Source organism: Chrysemys picta, chromosome 3 (genome assembly GCF_011386835.1).
Source record: "Chrysemys picta bellii isolate R12L10 chromosome 3, ASM1138683v2, whole genome shotgun sequence".
In the NCBI taxonomy this organism is placed as follows: domain Eukaryota; kingdom Metazoa; phylum Chordata; order Testudines; family Emydidae; genus Chrysemys; species Chrysemys picta.
In genome coordinates this window covers 30,285,164-30,308,176 of record NC_088793.1, presented here as the reverse complement: position 1 = coordinate 30,308,176, position 23,013 = coordinate 30,285,164, and positions in this window count along the sequence as shown.

The window sequence follows — 23,013 nt, the reverse complement described above, 5'->3', positions numbered from 1 at the left end:
TATACTCCTTGCTATTTTCCCAAGTAGGATTTGACTTCCAATTTTTAAAGGATGCCATTTTGCTTCTAACCACATCTTTTATTCTGCTGTTTAGCCATTATAACTTTTTTAATCCTCTGTTCATCTTTGAAATATGCACTTAGTTTGGTTTTTATGGTTTTTAAATAGTTTCCATGTAGTTTTCAGGTATTTCACCTGTGTGAATGTTCCTTTTAATTTCTGTTTTAAAAAGTCCTCATTTTTATGTAGTTCCCCTTGAAGTTAAATGCTACTGTAGTCAGTTTTTTTGGTATTTTTCTTCCCCACAAGGATGTTTAAATTTAGTTACATTATGGTTGCCATTAGCAAGCAGTTCAGCTGTAGTCACCTCTTTCACCAGATTCTGTGTTTCACTTAGGGCCATACGTGTACTTCGACTTCTATAATGGGGGAAGTGGCAGCTCCACTCAAATGAATGGGGACGTGCATGGGGGCAAATTCCACACCTGCCTGAGGCTTGCAGTTTGGGGGTGCAACATTTCCTGTCCCCTCCTAACTATGCCCATGTTTAGAACTGAATCAAGAATTACCGCTTCCCTAGTGGGTTCCAGTAATAGCTGCTCAAAGAACCCAGGCAATATGAGGATAGTTGAAATCCTCCATTTTTTCTGGTAGTCTCTATAATCTGAACATTTTACCATCAGTAACACCATCCTGGTCCCTTAGTTGGTAGTATAGTCCTACTGCTATCCTCTTATTAAAGAATGGAATTTCTATCCAGAGATTCTTAAATGAATCCAAGTGTACCATAGATTTACTATATTTTATACTATGCTTGCTTTCACATACAGTGGCTGTTACTCCTGCAGCACAACCTACTTTGCCATTCCTATATATTTTGTACTCTGGTATTACCATGTACTGTTATAATTGTTCCAAGTTTGTGGTGCTTATTATATCACTAGTCTCATGCAATACCAGGCATTCAAGTTGACCCATCTTAGTAGTTAGTACTTGTATGCAAATGTTGGAAGTCTAATAAAAAATTGTCACTATTTAGTGGTCTTTGTTCATGTGATGTAATTTAATTGGACTTTTGTTTATTTACCCTCAGTTCCTATTATTCTTTATCAACTTTATCCTCTCCTGTTTACTAGGATATAGATTATCCTTTTTATAGATCCTCCTCCAAGGTATGTCTTTCTGAACCATGTGCTCCTCCTGTCAGTTTTCCTCAGCCCTTAGTTATAAACCTTTATATGACCTTTTTAATTTTTCATTCCAGCAGTCTGGTTCCATTTTGGTTTAGTTGGAGCCCATCTTTCCTGTATAGGTTCTTCCTTTCCCAAAAGTTCCCCAGGTCCTAATAAATCTAAATCACTCCTAACACTATCGTCTCATCCACCCATTGAGACTCTGAAGTCCTACCTCTCTAACTGGCCCTGCATGTGGAACTGGAAACATTTCAGCGAATGCTACCATGGAGGCCCTGGACTTTAATATCTTACCTAGTAGCCTACATTTGTTCTCCAGGACATCTCCTACCGTTCCTCATGTAGGTAATACCATATGTTGTAAAGATTTTATTCTAGCGTTTTCAGATCCACAGCCATTGTATATAGGTTTCTCTCACAGGCAGCGCATCTCCACAAATTCTCATATTTCATTGACCAAAGCCAGAAAGGTAGTTTCTGATTTATTTTTATAAAGATATGAAAGTGTCAAATCTAAGATAAAAATGACAAAGGATTCCCATTAATATCCTTGATGAACATGGCCCTTTAAAAGTTTCACAGTAGATGATTTTGTATTTATCCCAAGAATCCTGTGTTAAAGAGTTTCAGTAGGCACACAACAACAACAACAACAAAGCTTTTGCGTTGCAAAGTGAATATAGATAAATCTACTTATGAAAACAATTTTTATGATTTTAACAGATGCACACCACAACTAAGCCTCATTTTTTAAAACATGAGAGACATGCAGAGATTAGACAGCAACTATGAGACATGTAAACAGACAGACAGAATTTTGGTGCGAAGCCTGGTCTGTGATTAATGATCCCCTTGCACATGAGTGCCTGTTTTGTTCAGAAACGTGGTATATCTTAAATTTAATATAGAATTTAAAACAAAACTGTTTGTTTTCAAGTGAGCACTGGGAGATGGGGCAACATTCAAAACAGTGTTCCTGCATGATTGCATTCCCTACAGTAATGAGTGTTTCTGGTTTGTTAAACCAATGCAACTTCAGTGGGATTATTTTTTTGCCTCTGTGCCCAGATTTGTTTATTGTAGGGATGTATTTTTTGTTCCTTACTCTGATAATCATTTTCACTTTGATTTTTAATCTTATCTTTTAGTGATAAAATTAAAAAAGTCATTATTCAAGAGTTAGAAATCATTATCCTAAACCTGAACTGTGTCTAACTGGTAGCCAAATGTTTTAAAAAAAGTTTCACTTCTGGTTTTGCTATATCTCAGTAAACAAATATGTAGAGTATTAACCTACATTTAGTGACAACAGGGTCAGACTAAACTCCTTGGGGACAGGGACCAAGCACCACGCACAATGGGGTCTGGTCTATAACTGGGACTCCTAGGTACTATGGTAATTCAAACCATGAGGAAAGACTTTTTCCCAAAGGAGTATATAACCCTCTTATTGATAGCTATGATCCACCTTCAGCTAATCCAGGGGCTTAACGAAACAGTACTATAGGACATCCACAAATATTGGGTGATTTAGTGTAGACTGGAGAGGTTCTCATCTTTTCCATGATTCCTTATTTTATAAACCTGCTGTATTAGTGTTTCTGTGCTTATATTTAGGAGATCTATAATGGGGACATTTGTTTGGTATACAGTTGAGGAAAGGATAAAAGTTCAATATTATTTTGATAGCATTTGGTAGTTTTAGCTTGGAAGATTAAACAAATCTAGCTCTTTCGCCCAAGATCATGATAGTTTGATTTATTCCATAAAAATATGACCATTAATAAAATAACTCAGAATTCTTCCTTCTGACTATGTAAAACTAACAGAGAATGGGGCTTCAAAGACTCATGGTAAAGAAATGAAAGGGGAAAAGCTTTCCAAGAGTTCCTGAAGGGAATGTGGATCTGCTGTTTCAGAGTGGTAGCCGTATTAGACTGTATCAGCAAAAACAACGAGGAGTCTTTGTGGCATCTTAGAGACTAACACATTTATTTGGGCAGAAGCTTTTGTGGGCTAAAACCCACTTCATCAGATGCATATATTTTTCTTCATTTTAGCCTACGAAAGCTTATGCCCAAATAATTTTGTTAGTCTCTAATGTGCCACAAGGACTCCTGGTTGTCTTTTCTCAGTTCTGTGTTCTTTAAATCACATACGCTAATTTCTTATTTCAAAGAAAATAGGTACATAAAAAAACAGTTAGTTATATGGCAAAAGTCATGGAAGCAAAACCATACCTGTATGAAATGCTTTGAGAAAATTGATTATAGCTTAGAGAGGGCAAAAGTGTTTTTATTCTCAGGGTAATTTTGATTATGATGCCAATGGTGATCTTTAGCAAAACAAGTCAGTTAAGCCATCCATAAACTATCTGTAGCAAGAAAATTTTAATTACCTTAAACTCGCCTCAGTGTCTATACAGCATAAAATTACTTATAGTCAATAGAGTCCTTACTCATATAAGTCAGGACTACTCACGTGAGTAAGTTTGCAGGATCAGGTCACTATACAGCACCGGCCTTTAAGTTCATAAAATATTTTGGTGCAGAGAAAGAAATTACATGGGACTTTCTAAATTAGAATCTCATTCTCCTACTTTTAATAAATGACCCTTTTTCTTTACTTTATTGCAGCCATGTCTGCAGAACTAATTTATGTCACACCTATTCTTCATTGAATTACTCTTCATCCCTTCCTTCCCACACAAGTGCTCTCAAGAGGGTCTCAGGTTTAAAGCTGTATGCACAGAGAATGAGAATCCTCTCAGCACTCTACAGCCTTTTATCATTTTTATAACTAATACATAATTCACCCTTAATGTTAGAATTACTCAGAGCCTAATTACTGCTATTTCTTTTCAGTTTTCTTAATTAATATGATGTGTTCAATGTGTTTACTCCCCATTATGGGTTATATTTTGTAATCACAAGGCATCAGTTCAGGGAAGCATCCCGATTCAGGTCAGCATGTAAGCATATGCTGAAGTCCCATGGAAATCAACAGGTTTTAAGTATATGCTTAAACTTCTGCATGTGTTTAAGTTTTCCTGAACTGGAGCCATAGGGCCTCATTAACAGTTTAATTATAGTAGAGGAGACTGGCAGAGGTGCAGAGAACAGAAAAATGCATTAGCGTCAGAAAACTTGTTTTCATGCTATTAACAAAGGATGCTATTTAAAGGCGCTTAGCTCAGAATCTGAATCTTTTTGACTTGGTTTCTCTGGGTCAGATGATGGCTACGGCAGTGCAGGAGCATCCGGGGACAAGGATAAAGGACATAGAATTGTTTCCTACTCTACCATTCCCCTGCAGGAGGTGCCTAAGGGATGTAGCCACTGAAATCCAACATTTAGGTGCCACTGAGGTACTAAAAAAAAAAAAAAAACCCACTGAGCTGCTACTGTCACCCTGGAGTCATCTACATTTCTGCTTATGGGTGTGTGTGAAGTGCCTAAGGCCTGATGTCATCAGATGGCTTGGCACCTTAGCTCACTCCTCAATCCTGGCAGGATTCTCACATTAAGTTTTCCCTACCTGACCTGGTAAGTGTGTTCAAAGCACATCTACTGATCAGGTCCCTCACAAAAGACAACCAGGGGTGAGAAAGGGAGTAAGATTCATTATAATTAAGAGACCAGTGGTTGGGACACTCCCCAGGACGTGAGAGACCCAGATTTGAATCTCCAGCCTCCCAAGTTAGAGCAGGCACTTGAACACAGATCTCCTACGTCCCTGGGTAGCTCCCTTAACACCAGACTACATCAATCTTACTTTAAATATTCTTTGGGCCAGAAAGACATTTATATAAATTAGAACAGCTTCAACAGGGGTAATTGAGAGACACTCACCCCAGAATAGCTAGTAGCATGGGGCGGGGGTTGCTAGCTGGAGGATTCTCTGCGACTTGAAGTCTTTAAATCACAGGATTTGGGGACTTCAACAGCTGAGTCAAGGGAAAGGGGGTGGGTCAGCTTTTGTGGCCTGCGTCATGCGGGAGGTCAGACTAGATGATCATACTGGTCCCTTCTGACCTTAAAGTCTATGAGTCTATGAGAAGCCTCGTAATTAGGACATGCTCCTAGGCAGTGGGAGACCTGCGTTCAAGTTCCTTCTCCAAATGAGGCAGAGTAGGACTGGAAAATAGGTCTTGTCCATTGTGTGAGAGTGTGCTAACCACTGAGCCATTGGCTATAATGGGATGTGTCTGTCTTTCCCCCCCCCCCTCACCTCATAAGAAAGGTGCCTAAGCCAGGTCAGTCCTAACTCCAAGAGAGGTGTCACGGTTGAGACTCCCAAGTGGAGGGCGGTGCCTATGTACTTTTGAGTGGCAGGGCTTAAGCCACACCCCTCTCCTCTGCATTTCACTCCTAGCTAGCTTAGATTGTTCCCTGCTCAGCATGCTGGTTTCTATTAAACCCTTTCTTAGATGCCTAACTCTGTTCATACAATGCCTGGGTAGCTAACCTGGGCCTGTAGTAGCTAGACATTGCAACACTCAGTTTTAATGCCCACGTCTCATTTGCAGATCTAGCCCAATGATACTACAATTCCTGATTGCAAGGGGGAAAGGCTGTCAGCACCAGCAGTCATGTTTAAGTCCTAAAAAGGTTATTTTCGTTAGAAATTTAGGTCTGGAAACACCAGCAAATAACTGGAGGGTGGCTCCCTAGGAGAATGCATGCTACATCTCTTACGAATGTGTAAGGAGGGCTGTCAGTGAATGCACTCCTGAAAACATTATATTGGTTCCTGGCCTCTACAGCCTCAATGCTTCCAGTCCTGATTTATTACATTTCTCCTCTCCTACCCACACAGACTCTCAGGGTGGTAATAGAGCTCACTATGTGCTTGAATAAATCCTCTGGCTGTTTAGTGTCCAGTAAGAAGAACATGAGATCTGTATCCACCCATTAAAAATCTGGATTTGGTTTAGCTGACCACAAGAATTTAATATCAATCTTACACATGGAAAGAGAATGACACCTTCTCTCTCAATTAAATCCTTCATTGCCTATTGTGATTTTTCACATAGCATTTGACAACAAGCTTTCAGTAGTAGATGAGTGTGTCCAAATACTATGGTGAAAGGTGATAGATGCCTGAAGCAAAGAGACCTATTTACTTACAGTATATTTTTATAAATAAACTGATAACTTAGAAGTTATTGCCCTCAAATCAGTACTAAAAACATATCCAAGAGTTTATCTGAAGGAATTACAGACACCCTTAGAGACCTGGCAAATAATAAGTAATGCAGTAAATTAAAAAACTTTCCAGTTTGAAAGGTATCAGAGGGGTAGCCATGTTAGTCTGGATCTGGATTCCAGTTTGAAAGAAATATTGAAAATTGAGCAGCAGGACTATATTGCTAAATGTCATGATTTAGGATGCAGCATTCATTAAAAGATAACTGATTTGGAGTCATGTTAACTATAAGAACCCTGTGTAGACTATTCTTTATTTGTAGACAAGACATATTCCATCATATCTTGTCCACTGTCCATAATCCTACTAGGACCAAGGTTAACCCATGGCTAGTTGACACTGTTGAATGCAACATATTTCTGTCTTCACCGACTGCAAAGCCAGTCAGTACTGTGTTAGTTAATACAGCTGTTGAAGGCCATTTTCTAACAATGTAATTTTCAAGTGAAGGAAAGTCCTGTTTGAGCACTAGGAGAACTAGATGATATCACTGATGGTGAGAGAATAGTTGGGAGCTAGGACCCTATAAAGGCAAATCGAAGTACCAGGAAAAGTGACAGCAAAGGGACAGGATGTAAAGCTCTAGAGAGGATTTCAGTGGAGGGGAGGTGATATTAGGAGGAACAAAAGGGTTGAAAGGCTAGGAGACACGTACATATACAAAATGTGTTGGTCGTCTCTGTACTTGAGGTGATCAGAATAAAAATCCATTCCCATGAAAATGAAGACTAATATCAATGTTGTAGAATCTAAAACTACTTATTGGTTAGTTAAATAATTCATCCAACAGAAGAGCAAATACAATCCCACATCATGTATATCACCAACCAAGACCATTGCCAATTGTGAATATTCTCAGCAAAGTGTCTGAAAGATCTTAAAAGCTGCAAATTTACTGAATAAATTCACAAATATGGTTTGAATAACACATTTGAGAAATTTGTGGTCTGTTTGCAGGCAATTTTCAGAGGGAGAATAGCAGAATTCCTATGAGTGATTTGCTCTGCTCTGATATTTAGCTATTTAAGTTATTCTAATTATTAGACTAGTTTTGCTTGTACAGACTAACACAGCTACCACTCTGAAACCTAATTATTAGAGTTTTCCTTTAACTGTCTCGATATCCACTGGAAGCAGCCATTAGGAAAAAAATTAATAGTGACCACCATGAAAAAATTGACTGAGAGCCTCAAAATTGTAGAGGCAAATGATTTTGTAATGATAAGTTGCAAAGTACTAAATAGGCAGGGTGAGGGTAACAAAGTAAGGATAATGGATTTCAAAAAGTCAGGTTTAGAACCAATCACTAAGTAAATTACTATGGACAGAAAACATTTTGAGTAGAGGGTGTGTACAATAGAGAGGGAAGTTTCTAGGGGTCTAATATTCAAGGCACTGCAGAAGTTGGAAGGGTGGGGGGAAAAGTATTAAAAAGAAAATTGTGGTTACATCCAAGAGCCTTTTAAGGACCTGAAAATAAAGGGAAAATTACAGATGACTAGTATAAAAGTACAGTGAAGACCTGCAGGTCAAAGTCAGAAAGTATCTAATTTTGTGCCTTTGTCTATTAGCAAAGGATGAATGGGGAAGAAAAGTACGTAAGAAGCAAGAGAGTGCAAAAAGTGGAGGTCAGGTCTGTTAATAGCTACTTTTTTTAGTCTTGACTAAAAAAGAAAAAAATAGTAAATGGATGCTTAATGCACTAACAGGGAACAAGGAAAGAAAGATCACGAGGCAGAATCGGGAAGGGAGAGATTAAAGGTGACTTTAATGTAACCAGTAGGGGGTTACTGAGTGGAACTTGCTGAAAGTAGAATTGAAACTACTGGCAGTTATACTTGAGACCTTCTGGAGGACAGGTGAGCTCCCAGAGGGCTGGTTAAAGAGCAAGCATAATATAATACCTATTTTTTAAGGAGGGATGACTTGAAAATTTGAGCCTACAAAGACACCCTACTTCCATTGAATACAAAGAGTTCCATGTGACCCTGTTGACTTTGATGGGAGTTCTATGTGCAAAGAGATAGCAGTATTAGACCCTTAGAGACCAATGTTTTTAGCTTACAGTGAATACCTGGTAAATTGTTAGAACAATGAATGAACCAGTCAATTTGTAAACAGCTAAAAGAAAGTCACAAATGCATCGGAATTCATCAGGAATAAGTTATACTGAAACATAACTTCTTCCCCTGAAAATAAAAAAAAGATAATACAGGAAATGCAGTGGCATAGTGTATGTTGAGCAAGATTCTTCTCTAAATCAGCATTGTAAGTCTAATAATTCAATTGACTATTAGTTACTCTGGTTTTACAGTGGTGTAAAAGATCAAGACCGGCTACCCTGCTTCATTAATGCTCTTGACACCATTTTATATGTCATCCAAAAAGATATGAGAAATCTGAAATGGATGGCTCCATAACTGGATTACTAGTTTCCAACTCAGTAAATATTAAAGGCCAAGTATGTGGAAAGTTGGACCAAAGAGGACTGAATGGAGTCCATCAGGAATCTATTTGAGATTGAATAGGATTCAGTGTTTTCATTAACTACTTACAGGATGGAGTGAAGAGTGTACTCGTCAGCTTCCCAGATGTGGATAATGCAAAGCTAGGAGGAATCAAATACTTTGGGACATAGGATTAAGTGCAACCTTTTTAAACTGGAGAAATGGGGGGGGGGGCATAACAATGCAACAAGATTCTGTAAAGAGAAATTAAAATTGGAAAGAATAATTAAATACAGAATGGAAGAATACTGGCTAGGTAAGATAACAAGTTGACAATGTGGGGCTGTTTCAAAAACTAATGTTTTACTGAGCTGTATTAGTAATAACATCATGAGTAAAAAAAAAATGAGGTAATTATTGAATTATTCTTGACATTGGTTTGGCCTCAATGGAGACCCACACTAAGTTTTGGACATTGCATTTGATACACACAAATTGGAGGAGGGCAAGATTGAAGCAAATGAAAAAAAATAAAAGTTTATAAGGCAAGAACAGTGAGAAGGTACTATTAGAACAGGAAACGGTCAATTTATAGACAAGATAACCAGGGGAGAGGCAACAGGATAACCTCTGGCATTGTTCAAGGGGAGAGAAGTCAGTTATTCTGATTAGTTAATAAGTATACAACAGAAAGGAATGCAGCAGGTGGGGAAAGTATATATTAAAAAAGTCTTTATTGGTTTAAAAAACAGGTAGGAAACAAATTAGGTTTATCCAAAAAACACTGATTATTCAAATGTTTTGGATAATCTCCCAGGCCATTTGGACAATTACATTTACTTGTAAACCTTCTGTATCCCTTGTTGATTGAATATCATATTATAAAGCAGTCTCTCATTATGCATGTGTACCATGGCTAGTAGAACTCGGTGAGGTTTTTTTGGCTGAAGTCTTTGTCATTTGCTATTGCTGAAAAAATGCAGACTTGGGTCGACCAAAGCATTTACCAAATTAATGTAGATTTTGTTTTGCTCAAAATGGGGGGTGAGGGGATCAGAAATGTCAAAATGGTTCTGGCATTAACAAAATGGTGATGGGGTGGCTCCTATTCTACTGGTCAGTGGTTACAGCAAAAACCTGGGATGTGAGAGACCCAGGTTTGAATCCCTATTCTAGCAGGGACTTGAACCCAGGTTTCTTCCATATGAGGTTAGGGCCTCTAATCACCAGGCTATCCTGGGCAGTACTGCTCTAGTCTCTCCTGTTAAAGATGTTCCACTTGCTATAATATACACCACTTCTTATTTTGTGAAAGCCAGTGGCACCCAAGACCACAGAAAACATAGCCCTTCATTTCCAAGATGTATGAAGAGAAATGTTTGACCCAGACAAATTTCTGACTTTTTGATTAGCTGAAAATACTAAAAAAAGTAAAGCTTCAAATTGACCTGATTTGTTAAAAAATTGTTTCAGAACTGCCAGTTAATTGGAAAATAAATCAGTTATGAATGAATTAATAGGAGCGAAGTCCTGCAAAATAATTTACAGTTTGACCTGTCTAAGATAAACAGTTCTAAACATTTCACTCTCTAAAGAAAGGTGAAATTTCACTCATAAAACTGAAGGAAACTCTCCTACTACATTTAATACATGATTTTCTATGGAAAGGACAGGATTTGGAGTGATGGACATATAATATTATAAACTACTAAAAACTCTGGTTATCTAGAAAGGTATCATTGTTCATGGAAATAGTCTCATCTTCCCAAAAGTATTTTATGGTGAAGTTACTTAAGTAAAAACACATTTGCACTTGTAAAATTACAAAAGGTATTAATTGCATTGTTGCAAATCAACAGCACACAGACATTTTGTTGCCCTAAGCATAAAGCAAGCAAAGTTTCCATCTACTCTACCAAAAAATAAATCAGCAGAAAGTAACTGAAGGATCTGATCCAAAGGCTGTTAAACTCAGTGGAGAGACTCCTGCTGACTTTGATGGCCTCTAGATTCAGTGCTTATTTTCTTCACTCTGTACCATTGACAGCTGTTCCAAGTGAAGGAGCCAAGCCTAACCCAAATTGTATATTGGCTACAAAATAGCATCAGCAGGGAGACTTCAGGGCAGTCACCACCCAACACTGCAGAGGTTGGAGGTGCACTTAATGTGCATCTCTGCAGCAAAGGGAACTGTCAAAGTTCTGGTCAAATTGTGTGCCAGTCACTATTGTCAATGAGATCATCAATACAATGAAAAGAGCCTGAGTTTAAATACCTATGTTCAGCACTGCTGATCTTATGTAGGTCAGTGGATCCCTCCAGCAGCAGTATAGATCAGAACGTTTTTACTCATACTTCAAAGAGCTGCTATTGAGTCATCCATGTCAATTAAGAGTCTTATTGTCTGTCATGCAAAAACAAACTGCAAATAAAAAACTTTGAAAGGAAAAATACCAAAGATGAAATGTTCTGCATATGAGCTTCTTTTTCGAAATATCATAAATTATTATTAAATCAAATAACATTGGGAACAGAATATCACTTAAAACTGATTCTCAATCATTTGTCAATGATAATTCAATTGCCAAATGTCAAATATAATTTTAATCACAGCCACTCAAGGATTGTCACAAGCATAAACATTTCACCACATTATTTGCACTGGGAACATATCAAAAAGACAAAGCATTATGGGAATGTAAATGGAATATAGATTATAAATCTAGAAAATGCAGTGTTTTTCAAATAAGAATAGAAGGTGTCTGTATAAGAGACAGATCATATACTTTACTCTGGTGCATTGCAAGTGAAAAGTCACAGATACAAGATTTATGGGAAAAAGTAGATCTTCAGCTTTATTAAAAACACACAGAAGACCATGCTGCCTACCAGGGGATGTTGATTTGCCAGATCAATCTAAATCCCCAAGGCTGAGACTACAAGCTACCAACTGCAAAAGGAAACCAGATATAGAATATGAATAGGGACTGAATGTGGGTGAAGCAGAGGACAAGGTAGTGGATTTTTGCAGCAGCATTTTGCACAGTCTAAAAAGTGACAAAGTGCATGTCAGCAGCTCCTGGAGAATTGTGGGGAGGGGATTGATGGGACCACACCAAAGCTACCCCTCCCTCCCAGCACCCTCAAACACAACTATGCAGGGGTGACCCAGGGAAACTAGGATCCATCCAGTGCTCCTCCCCTGATAGCCATGTGGACTTGGGGAAGTCAAATCCTGAGTGGAGACAGCCCACGAGCCAGAGAAACTGAAGCTGGCAGAATCAGACAGCTAGCAGTCTGAAGCAGGCCTCTTCGACTACTCATAAACCCAGTCTGCTTTCTACAGTTTCCACCCTGAGCATACTCTCTCCTGTGCTACTTACCACAATGCTACTCTGCCCTCTCACTCACTCTCTTCACCTTAACGTCATTTGTCATTCTCTCTCTCTCCTCTCTCTTCTCCCCTGCTCTATTCTACTTACTGCCCTGCCTTCTATATCCCCTCTCCTTTCCTCAGCCTTTCCATCCAGTGAATCCTTTCCTAACAAAACCCCATCCACAGAATGTAGAAAAACCTCACAGCACTAACATGATGCAAGCCAACCAACAATGTTCATTGTGCTTGTATGGTATCTTCCATTACCCCAATACTTTGTCTTTTCTATTTAGATTGTAAGCTCTTCTGAACAGGGTCTGTCTATTACAACACTTTGCACAATCAGGTCACATTCTTGTCTGTCCCCTAACCATGACCGTTACAAATAATAATGTTGGGAGGATGGAAAAGTTGCAGTAATTGAGACAAGAGAGTATCTAAGGAGTTCAGTTTGTCTCTTATAGGCAGTAGATGTGCAGGAAAAGATGTCAGAAAGGCAGTAAGAGATGTGAGACTAAACAAAATGGTGTAGCAAAAGGGTGGGAAGTTAAATCTCAGTCATCAGCATCTAGGCAATAACTGAGGATTTGTGGCCAGAGGAGGCATAGAGAGAAAAGAGGACCAGGTCAAGGATGGAGCCCTCAGGGACCCTGACGGAGAGCAGGAGGAGGAGCCAAAGGAGGCACTAACAGAGCATCCAGAGAACTAGAACAAGAATCAGAGTGTGATGAAATGGTAGGGAAAGGGCTATCAATGCTTTCTACAACAAATCTTTGGACTAATATTATATTCATTTCAGTCCCTGGACATCATCTTATAGTCCTATAGAAGCTCAGTTTCCCATTCTGCAGTAGTTTGTCTCCCAATGGTCACTTTGAAATCACTTTATACTAGGAAGGGGAGTGGGGGGGGGGGAGACACACAGTGATTTTTCTATTTTAGTTTTTACAGTGAAATGTGCTAAGTAAAAGGAGGTGGACATAGCCACACAGAAAGGCCTGAAACCACAGTTGTCAGTTTCTCCCGTCTCCTCTCCCTCTCTCTCTCTCTCTCTCGCTCTCATTAGGGCCTACAACAATACAAATAGATAGAAACCCCAATCAGCAACTATATTGTACTAAGTAGTGTATACACTCACCTCATGCCTAGGCTGCCTTGGTTATCCCTTGCCTCCCAACTCATATACTATCCCTCTAGCGCTTGGTCTCCGCCCACCCACACTTAAAATGAGTAGGGATCTTAAAATTGGTATTTCAGCAGTGAGGTCCAAGAACTAATATTACATCAATACAAAGACCCAACTGGACAATCAGAACATGGCTTTGAGCAATGTGCACACAAAGCCATGCAGTTTTCTAATCAAATAGAATTCTGTTCAAGGAATAGTCAGTATTAATTGGAGAAAATGACATCCACTGTGTTTCAGAAAATTTTTGAACTTGAGCATCATTACAATAAACTTATATTCCCCTCAAATTAATTTCATTCCCCAATGAGTTAAAAAACAGACCCTGATAGGATTTGTTCATGTTTCCACAATCTTCTAAATACTTTTTTCTCTGATCAGTTTCAGGCTAAGTTACTTCCTGTTTAGCGTGCAGAACACATTATCTTCATCTCCCTATTTGGTTCTCTTTGCTGTCAACAAGTGCACTAGTAGCTGTGTTTTGGCAATTCTTAAAAGTAAGTGGCCACTACAATTTCACTGGGATAAGCCACCATAAATGAATCAGTAATAAAATGAATCTGATTACATAGGACTGCCATAATAGCTTTATCAATAATATGCCTTGGTGGTACATTACTTTTCCCACAGTGAATGCAAGATATTTTAAAGAGGATGCCATGCTTTTAGATCCACAACAGTCTTATTTCAGTTAAAACATTAATTCAGATTACCTGAGTACATGAATTCAGATTACCTGAGAGGGGACATTCATCTCTCGTGAGTGCCTCCTGTTGGCTCAATGTGATGCTGTAAGCTCTCCTGCCCCAGGCACCCCCTGCAGGTTGTTGACCTTACTCGGAGGGTCTTCAGTGGCTCAGCCTTGCAGTCAACAATGGATGAACCCTGTTCCAGGGCAGCAAAGAACTCCACACACTGTCTACCCTCAGCAGAGTCTTGCACCCTATCTCTGGACCCTTTAAGTCCTGACATTCACTTGGGCTTTCCAACAGAGCCTTGTCCTTCTTGGGACTTAGGCCACTTCATTAGTAGGAGAGGAGGGAAGGGGATCCAGGCCACAGAGCATACAAATGACAGCTGTATTTTGCTTCCTTCAGTTTGCTAATTCTATTCCCTGGACCTTTCCTCTGTATAGCCCCCTTTTCTTCACCCTGGCCTGAAGTTCTCATTTAAGTCTTCCTCACTAAATGCAAGTACCACCAGACCCTTTCTTCCAATTTTCTCTCAAGCACCTTAGTCCTCTCATCACAGCCAAGAACTGACCTGCTCACACCCTGCAGCTCCTTTTATTGGAGCATACTGGGCCCTAATTGGCTGCTTCTATGCATCCTCTCTAGGCAGGCTTGGAGGACCTACCTTCGCTGCTGCTGTCCTGGGGCAGGCTGTGGTAGGAATGTGTGCCCTCCCACAGGGGCCCTCAAAGGCCTCCTACACCCCATCACAGCCTCCTATATTTTAATGTATTCAATAGTGTATCTCAGCTGCTGTAATACAGGCCATTTAGTCCTACTGTGATCTTTCAATATAAAGTCACTAGAACACAGCAGTTTTAATACTCTTCTTGAAACAATGGAAATTGTTAAGAGTGGGAATAACTAATTTTTTTAGGCAATATTGTAACTTAGAGCCAGATTCAGATGAGTTTACATAGCTATCAGAGTAGTGCTACTTGTGGAGTAAGGGGTTGCTCATTGCGAGGGTCAGAATCTGGGCCTTAGTGAATAGTAGCCTGATGACAACATGTGACAGGGTGCAGAGACATCACAAAGTCAGTCTGTCCAGGGGGACAGGGCAAGAAATTCTGTCTGGAACAGGGCTGGGTTCTTAATCTAGTTTGGGGTGGGGAAGGTGGGTCGGGGCTAAAAAAGGCTAACTGGGGAACATCTTTTGTTACATTTCTAATGCTCTGTTAACTTTTGTCCTTTGCCTCATATATAGAGTTCTTTCTGAGAAAGGAATATAAATGGTTGACCTAGTGTGTTTTGGTGGAATTGCCTTACCCGCCTGCACAATACTTCCCCTATCATAATTGGGAAATGTGGTAAACATAGAATACAGGTGATAGCCAAAGTGTTGGGGCAATAAGAAAAATGGTAGCTGCTAGCTAGCTAGATGAGTCAGCCCTGTATAGAATCAATCACCTCACTGGCTGGGAACACATTGCTCCATAACAGGGAACCTGATTGGTTCACCTGTTGCTGAATGCTCTTTTTTTCCTAAAAATAATCCAACAATGAGCTTTCACAATTCTTTCTTTCAACTGCCGCTATGGTGTGTTTCAGTATTACTGGGGATCCTATTTTAAGAGGCATCAGTAAGCTACAGTTCCAAAATTTCTCAATTTATATGGAATATAAAGATCAGTTAATATTGTACAAATGATACCAGATGGGGATCGTTCATGACATAGTATGTACCAGCACAAAGGAATATGACATGTGTCTCTACCTATATGTGTAGTGTTGGAAATCACGTGACATAATCTTATAGATTTTGATTTTCAGAGGAGCTCAGCTCCAATTTAAGCACTATAAGTGGCCAGATTTTCCAGAAGTGCTCAGCATGCTGGTTGTTGAGCTCTTTTAACAGTCTGTCCCTGAGTGTGGGTGCTCGGCCCCTGAAATATTGGGCCCTAAAGTCTTTTGAAAGTCTGGCTCATAGTAGCCATGAGATCCCAAATAGCCAACTTACGTTCATATGACCATATAGTGTGTTAAAACCAGAGCTAGTGAACCAGCTAGGCAAAGGGAGAGAACTGAAGTAATTTGTTACATCCTTCATAACTGTTTGTACAACTTTTAAAGAGGTTTTCAACATTTTACTTTTTAAAGATGTATGACAGGCTGGTGACTTTCATGATCTGATGATCTCACTTCCTGTGCATCTTGTTCTGGCAGTTACCGTTCTTACTACTGAAACTAACTTCTACCTACTTCCTCCCTGCTGTAAGAGCTGCTTTGTTTTGTTTGTAGGGTTTTTGTTTATATGTTTGTTTGCTTTATTTAGCTTTCATTGTCTATCTCCCTTTCTTCATCTAAAACGGCAGCCTAAAAGGGAGACAGCTGTCCTTGTATCTGTGGGGAGTGAATCAAAATGAATTGGAGCTCAGTGTTTTCCTGCCAATTACTGAACTATTGATTGACTCCCTATTAATTGCTACACTGCTCCAGTTCAGTCAGACGATATAGACAAAGCATGACGGTGTGGGAAGGAGAGGCGATATTCAGAGAAGTAAATGGGACCTCAGAGTATAAAATTAAACAGAGGTGGATACAAATGAGAGAAAAACAAACAGAATCAATGCAGATAGAGTGGAGAAAGCAGTCTGAAAAGAGCATGGTTTTATTAAGTGATCATGCAGCATGTAGGCACTGTGCAAACTTCTCCCCACAGCTCTGTTAATGCACCCTACTTCTCGTCCATCCTATTTACTCCATTCTTGAATAGGACACAGGGCAACACAGAAAAATAAAGTCAAGGAGTAGTAAAATACTCCAAAGAAAATACATACCAATTCATTAATCCACAGAGAAGCAGGAACCACCAAAAAAGAAGCAGACCATGAAACAGGAACAGCATTTGAACAAATAATATTAATAATAAATAATAATAAATAATAATTCATAATATAAAAAGTTAACCTGAAAGACAGTGAGCCCACAAAAGCAGCATAAAAGAAACCAGAACACACAAATAGTATGGAAGAATAGCACAATATAGGTTTAAAGGTATGAGAGCAAAGGATTGTTGAAATGATTACATTAAACTTGAGAAAATAATCAGAGTCTAAGTTTAAAATGAATAAAAAATAATTATTAAAGAAAATAACTGCGGAGGAAAGGTGGTACAGTGGCTCAGATGGAACCTCCAACATGAGTAACTCAGGTTCAATTTCCTGCTGTCTCAAAGATTTGTTGTGTCACCTTCAATATGGCACTTAGGGCTACATCCACAAAAGCCCTTCGATGCCTAGCTGCCACCTTAGGCACCTGAGTCTAACATTTAGGCACTGTTGAGATCCTCAAAACTCCCAGTAAGCTGCCACCTACTTGTATACATCTCTAGGTACCTAAATTTCCACAGGTGAAATCCTCAAGGCACCTAAAAATCTGCCGGTGTACATGCCCGCAGCTGCGTTAGTTTGTATTCCTGGGCACCTAGCTCACACCTGGGCCCAGCTGCATCCTCAAACTAGGTGTATCCCTGCCTATCTCACCTGTGACGCCCAATTCAGTAGGTACTCAGAAGCTGCCTACCAGGTCAGTCCCCAATTCAAACAAAGCCAGAAGAGGAGAAAATGGTGGTATGTCCCTCATAAGTTTTAGGCCAGTGAACTCACCCAGAATGTGAGAGTCACAGGTTCAATTCCCCACTCTGCCTGATGAGGAGAATGGAGTGGAAGTTGGAGGATGCTCTAACTACTGGACTATAGGGAGTCCTGGAGCAGGTCTCTATCGATCCCGCTATTGCAGCTGATCCACTGTATATACATAATGAAATAGTCATTGGGCCAAAGAGCAAGTGAGAATGCCTCTGTGGCCCAGTAGTTGGGGCACTCACGTGGGAGGGGGAGACACAAGACCCACTCCATTATCCACATCAAGCTAAGTGGGGAATTGAGCCTGTCTTCCCCAGATCCTGGGTAAGTGCTCTAACCACTGGGTTAAAAATTAAGGGAGGAGGGGCACCACATCCTCTTCAGTGATTTGCATCAAAGCAGAGATAAGTTTCTCCACCTGATCTGGACTTAGGTGCCTAACTCTCTTTGAGGGTGGGGCTTAGAACCTAGCCCTCACATCAGTATCTTCCATTGGCTAGTTTAAGTGGCTTGGGCTCCCTGCCGAGCATGCTGGTTTTTATAGATACTATTCGTAGGTGGCTAACTCTCCCCGTGCATTGCATAGGGACCCCAGGCAACTAACACAAGACCATGTATTCCACTAGGTCAGGGGTTGGCAATCAGGCGGGCCACTGGGAGCTGCAGGGAGCTGTAAAAAGGGAATAGCAGCACTTCCATGCCTCACAGGAAAGTTACAAGGGTAAACACACTGAAGATTCTGTGGCGCTCAGATACTATGCTATTGAGAGCCAGATAAGTACCTAAAATAGACAGATACTAATTGTGCTTGTTAAATTCAGGCTGTTTGGAGATTTTCCTCTCTACTAAATGTATTGTGCCAGCTTTTGACAGGTGCGGAGTAGAAACAGATAGCATTGATTTCAATAGCAGATGCTGGTACTCTGCATCTCTGACAATCATATTGTATATGTTGATTGCAGTCTGAGTTGTGGGCGGCTGTGGCTAGAAACCACAGTCCCTGTGGAGCCCTCATTCACTTTTGCCAAACATTTGCATTAAAATACTGCCCATATTAGTTAGTTCAATGTTTGTAATAACAATGGGCCATGATCAATAAAGTGACACTTTTCATTGTAATCATCAACACGTTTCACATAAACAAGCAGATTTTCAGCCTCCTAATCACACTGGTTACAATGTATTGATAGCTTGGAAAAAATGGAATGAAGTAGTTTCACCATATCTTAAAAATCAGGAAAACTGGCAGCCAGGCTACATTAATAGCATACGAATATATTATTACTTTTGCATGTTTAGAAGATAGGAAACACTATTGGTGGTAGTGTGCGAAATAAGGTTACTTGCCATATACCAAAGTGTTGCCACAAACTAATATTATCCCATGACTGAACATGACAAATGCAACAAGCAACTATTCAATCCTTCCTTGAGCTCTCTAGTGCATGGACTGACCCCATAAGGTCCTATACATTGGTGCAACCATGGCCTTGTCTCCTTCCCATCTCTTTAGGGACAGGGGCACCAAGGGGTACACATGGAAGGAGCAGACCTTGGAGTCCCCACTGCACAAGATCTGCAACTTCCTCTGGCCCTCCTTGTTTGAGGCATGAAAGGGGTGCGGACAGGAATTTTGTGCCCTTGCATTCCCTGCACATTTGCACAAAGGCCTGTGATAATCCTGCAGTAAGACAGCAGCATGTGACATGAAGTGAACCTTCTTTTTGGACATGTATACCTGACAAACATACCTATGGAAGTTTCCTTGGCTAGAATTGATCAAATAAAGCTCACCACCTCAGATCTCATGGTATATATCCATGGTATCCCCACACCTTGAGTACAGCATGCAGTTCTGGTTGCCCCATCTCTAAAAAGATATATTAGATTTGAGGAAAGTACAGAGAAGGAAACAGAGAAATCTCCTCATATGGAGATTAAGGTAGGGACTGTTCAGCTTAAAAGAGAGATGACTAAGGAAGGATATGATAGAGGGCTATAAAATCATGAATGGTATGTAAAAAGTGAATACGGAAGTGTTATATACCCCTTTACCTAACACAAAAACCAGGGGTTACCCAGTGGAATTAGTAGGCAGGAGATTTAAAACAAACACAAGGAAGTACTTCTTCACATAATGCACAGTTGACCAGTGGATCTTGTTACCAGGGGTCTTGTGAAGGCCAAAAGTATAACTGGGTTCAAAAAAGAAAGATATATAGGCCTGGTCTACACTAGGCGTTTATGTCGAAGTTAGCGCCGTTACATCGAATTAACCCTGCACCCATCCACACTGCGATGCTATTTAGTTCGACATAGAGGTCTCTTAAATTCGACTTCTGTACTCCTCCCCGACGAGGGGAGTAGCGCTAAATTCGACATGGCCATGTCGAATTAGGCTAGGTGTGGATGGAAATCGACGCTAATAGCTCCGGGAGCTATCCCACAGTGCACCACTCTGTTGACGCTCTGGACAGCAGTCCGAGCTTCGATGCTCTGACCAGCCACACAGGAAAAGCCCCGGGAAAATTTGAATTCCTTTTCCTGTCTGGCCAGTTTGAATCTCATTTCCTGTTTGGACATCGTGGCGAGCTCAGCAGCACTGACAACGATGCAGAGCTCTCCAGCAGAGATGGCCATGCAATCTCAGAATAGAAAGAGGGCCCCAGCATGGACTGATCGGGAAGTCTTGGATCTGATCGCTGTGTGGGGCGATGAGTCCGTGCTTTCCGAGCTGCGCTCCAAAAGACGGAATGCAAAGATCTACGAGAAGATCTCTAAAGCCATGGCAGAGAGAGGATACAGCCGGGATGCAACGCAGAGCCGCGTGAAAATCAAGGAGCTGAGAATAAGGCTACCAGAAGACCAAAGAGGCAAACGGACGCTCCGGATCCCATCCCCAGACATCCCGTTTCTACGAGGCACTGCATTCCATCCTAGGTGCGGCCGCCACCACTACCCCACCACTGACCGTGGACTCTGAGGATGGGATATTGTCCACGGCCGGTTCCTCGGACATGTTAGCGGACGGGGAAGATGAGGAAGGAGATGAGGAGGACGAGGCAGTCGACAGCGCTCACAACGCTGATTTCCCCGACAGCCAGGATCTCTTCATCACCCTTACAGAGATCCCCTACCAACCGTCCCCAGCCGTTAACCCGGACACAGAATCTGGGGAAGGATCAGCCAGTAAGTGTTTTAAACATCTAAACATTTATTTTTAACAGAACAGGAATATTAAGAATAACAACAATGGGTTTCTCATGATTAGTTTGCCCTAGGCGCTTAACGTTTCAGTCCTGGGCAGTGCAACTATTGAAAAAAAATCTAACAATGTCCGGTTTAGCATGATTGTTCTGCCCAAGCCGCTCTACTGTTTAGTCCCTGCCAGTGCAGCTACAGTAAAATGCGGTCTATATGTCCGGAGATAGAGCAGAAATCCTCCTGGGACATCTCGAGGAAGCTCTCCTGGAGGTAATTGGAAAGCCTTTGCATCAGGTTCCTGGGGAGAGCGGCCTTATTGGGTCCTCCGTGGTATGAAACGTTTCCGCACCAGGAGACAATCAAGTACTCCGGGATCATTGCCCTGCAGAGCATGGCGGCATACGGCCCTGGTCTTTGGAGGCTTTCCCGAAGCATTCTTTCTTTATCAGTGTCTGAGATCCTCATCAGGGTGATGTCGCTCATGGTGACCTGCTTTGAATTAGGTAGGGGAATGTTAGTATTGGGACTGCTTGCCCGTTCCTTTACAGAACTGTAACCGCCAGTTTGCAGCCACGCGGTGGAGGCGGGAGAGGGGCAGCATACAGGGATCTTTCCCTGGGACAGCCGCGAGGGGGTGGGACAGGGGCAGAGTTCCTGCTTGCCGGATTGCTGGCAGCAGGGACTGGCATTGCTTTCAATGTGAAAGGAGGCCAGTGCTACTATTAAAGTTTTAAGCAGCCACAAGTCTACGGCTTACCATGTCTGCCTGCTACACAAATTCCGGTGTCCTGCCCCGCTTCTCAGATCTGCAGTGCAAGACCCCAGGCACTGAATGCGAAGGCCGAGAATTCGACCTTGTCCTGAGTGCGCATGTGATAGGTGCTGTGCATGATCTTGTTCACAGAGAAAGACTATGTTCTTTGTTCACAACTACATTTATCTTTCTGAGGAATTTACTCCCTTTTTCCCATTCCCACAGCCACATCTGCGACTGTCTCACAACCTAGCCTGGCATCACACACCCAGAGGCTAGCGCAGATTAGGGGTAGGAAGAAGAGGACATGGGAGGACATGTTCTCGGAACTTATGGGCTGCTCCCGAGCCCAGGCAGCACAGCAGACCCAGTGGAGGGAGAACTTGTCCCAAATGCACCGATCACACATGGAACGGGAGGAGAGGTGGCGGCAGGAAGACCAGCAGGCGACTCAAACGCTGCTTGGACTAATGAGGGAGCAAACGGACACGCTCCGGCGCCTTGTGGATGTTCTGCAGGAATGGAGGCAGGAGGACAGAGCCCCACTGCAGTCTATCTGTAACCGCCCTCCCCCGCCACCAAGTCCCATACCCCCCTCACCCAAAGTCCAAAGAAGGAGGGGCGGCAGAGTCCGTGCAAACTCTCACTCCACCCCTGCAGACTGCTCTAGTAGTAGAAGGCTCTCATTCCCCAAAATTTGACAAGTCCTTTCCTTCCCGCCTCATACAAGCCCCCGTCCAAGTTTCACCCCCCAGTTTCATGTGTAGTTGCTAATAAAAAATACGTTTCTGTTAATTACTGTTTCCATCATGTTCTTTTGGAGGAGAGTCTGTCTGAAGGGGGGAAAGGGGGTTGGTAATTGGACAGGACAGTCACCTTTAGCAGGGTACATAGGCGGGGGCAGGTCCAGCAGCAGGGCACATACACAGTGCATTCACTAGTTACCCTGGTCAGTCTGGGAGGTGGTTTTCATGTTCTGTGGTGGGGGGTGGGTTGCTCTGTGACTTTGTGGCGGGGGAGGGCAGTTACAGATCACAGAGCCACGCAGCAGGGGATCTGTAACTGTCCTCCCCCTGCCACAAAGTCACATAGCCCCCACATACACACAGTCCCGATCAGGAGGGGTGACAGGCTCCGTTGAAACAACCAGTCCACCACTGCGGAGCCTGTCATTCCTGGAGTTTAGAAGCGTCATTTGCGTCACTACACTACACCCGCTCCCCACCACAGTCTGCGTCCCAGGTTTAAAACATTCCCGCGAAAACAGTAATAAAGAAAACGGTGTTCATTAACAAAGTAGAAGTGATTTTATTTCTAAACGTGTGTT